The following is a 2,500-nucleotide window of genomic DNA, read 5'->3' on the forward strand; positions in this document are numbered from 1 at the left end:
CAGTGGAAAAAAAGGCCTCTTCGCTCAAGTTCCGGAGAGGTTCATTTACTGGTTCAAACGGTGTTCAGAGTTCGCAAACGTTCACCAAACGTTTCCGACTCTTCTAATTTATCCAAATATTTCAAGTGCCAAGATTGCGTCTGCATTTTAAGCATTTCATATGACTGCAGTGATAATATTGTACGTTTTATTTTCTTTGTATTGTACTGTACTGAAAGCTTTGATGTTTGCCGACGTCTGAGATAGTAACTTAAGATATTAGGTAGGTTTGTAGAATCTGTATAAAACTTCGTTGGTGAGTGTCCAGGTGTGAGACATTTTCTCTTTGTTTGTGTTTCTCTTTCTTGGACAGTCTGCTAATTTCTTGACTTTTTACCTTTATTTCTCTATCCCCCTGTCTTTCCTCACTCTCTCTCGCTCTGTTTTTCTTTTCTTCTCTCTATATATTTATCGTAGTCCCTAATGCGTTTCTCTCTCTCTCTCTCTCTCTCTCTCTCTCGCTTTCTCTTTCTCTCTCCCTCTCTCTCTCTCTCTCTCTCTCTCTCTCTCTCTCTCTCTCTCTCTCTCTCTCTCTCTCTCTCTCTCTCTCTCTCTCTCTCTCTCTCTCTCTGCGTGCCTTGGTTTTCCTCTCTTATTTCTTTCCATGTCGGATTTTTTTTTCATTACAAGACTTTGTTTCATGATGGAACACATAAAAAAGTTTTTTTTTAATTTTTGATCACTTGTCCTTTCTCCATGCTTATTTAGGGACCAAGTGGATGATTGGTTTCAGGGAACATTGTTATACAATGGTGGAAACATTGTCATACAATGCTCTTTTATTATTAAACCTTTTTGCCATAAAACTGTAACACAAAGCTGAACATATCTGTCGTGTGGCGTCTTATTATGTATTTCTGATTTCGTGATTAACTGAATAACTTATCCTTTGATCTTTAATGGAAGATAACCTTTGGTAATGACAGTTATCATCTTACATGTAAACCTCTTTTTTATTTAAGGTAAAGGTGATCACATCTAAGATGACAATTATCAGGGATATTGTTTCTAAACACGAGAAAAGCTTCTTAAACAGTGATATGAACTGCTGGTGATTTTGACAGTTCTAAATGATTTTCATACTCTCTAGTCCTTGTGGTTTTGTCTATGATCATTGCCCAGATGTTGGCCACATTCCATAGGTAGGATTCGTGTAATTGATATATTTATATGTTTCATAAAGTGATCAATGAAAAAGGTGTAATCAAGTGAGTCTAGTCGTGAGTGCATTGTATATAAGTGTACATGTAATGTATAAAAAAATGACATTGGGAAGACTCATTACAGTGCTTGAGAATGATCAGTATTTGTCTTTTATTAAAGCCTTAGTTATTTAGTAAGTAAGAGTATAATCCTGTTTTGCTGATATTCTGAAAATAACCCTGTGTAATCTTTGTGATAATTGCAAATACTGCAAACTATATTTGAGTCGTTGTAGCTAGATAAACAATACACAATTTTCTATCAATACAGCTATAAGTACATAAAGTGTGTTTAAAGACGAAATTAATTACAACCACAATTCGTGAAGAAAACACCAAAGCAATCAGCAGGTAAACACTTCATTATGCCCAAGTCCTTTTTCGCAGAATTGCTTCTTCATGTCCGGGAGAAGCGCCAAAGTACTCTCTCGTTTTATTTATTGATTGATTTAATTATTTATTTATTTATTATTTTTAAAGATTTCCTCGTCACGAATCCCCCACACAGCCACAATAATGCAAGAAACAACAAACCGAGACGTTTCGTCAAGGACAAAATTCATCATCCATTTCATTTCTTATTCGAAACGATGTGGTGTATGGATCCCTTATCCTTAACGCGGCCGTGTTGCATGCCATTGATGAATATATCATGATCATACAGAAAGGCAATATAATACAGAGTCTAAATAAATCACGTCCATTCCAAGCCAACAATCTGAGCTTGAAAGTCTTTCTAGAATCTATAAAAAGGATTCAAACATGAACACAGGTTCAATTCCTATCAAAACCTAGACATCGAGAACATTACCCTTTTCTATCATTCCAGCATGATATATTTTTTTTGCAATTAGAGGCGTGAATGTCAGATGAATGCTGATACGAAATTCAATGGTAAGTCCCTAAACAAATTGGCTAAGAGAATGATACCAAGGATTATCATGATGCAGTTAAAGATAAGCTGCTGAAGTACAATAGGAATGATAAAATGACATAAGGCACAATGATTAAATACTGTAATGCCGTATATATGATACAACCAGATTTTATTTGAATCATTTAGCTACAAAGCACCCTCTTGAACCTACCCTTCCGTAAATTAACATCATGCAAATGCATATTCTTATTAGTGGATTCTGAGGGTCTTAACGTTGCATTTAATGAAAAATAGAATTGTCGATAGACGTAAAATCCTCTATTGTTTGAAGTAACCATTAAATGGAGATTGATAAAACAAAATAGTGCAAATAAATATAAAT

At 34.8% G+C, this 2,500-nt stretch overlaps 1 protein-coding gene across 1 annotated transcript in view; it reads left to right on the plus strand.

Annotated features, from left to right (window-relative positions):
* LOC125041393 overlaps positions 1-473 on the plus strand; it is a gene marked incomplete at its 5' end in the record, with an annotated part of 15,199 nt that extends 14,726 nt beyond the window's left edge. Inside the window, 1 exon segment of the mRNA XM_047636304.1 lies at positions 1-473. This exon segment is cut by the window's left edge and continues 1,944 nt beyond it.
* Between the last annotated feature and the right edge of the window lie 2,027 nt (positions 474-2,500).

This window comes from Penaeus chinensis, chromosome 30, assembly GCF_019202785.1.
Source record: "Penaeus chinensis breed Huanghai No. 1 chromosome 30, ASM1920278v2, whole genome shotgun sequence".
In the NCBI taxonomy this organism is placed as follows: domain Eukaryota; kingdom Metazoa; phylum Arthropoda; class Malacostraca; order Decapoda; family Penaeidae; genus Penaeus; species Penaeus chinensis.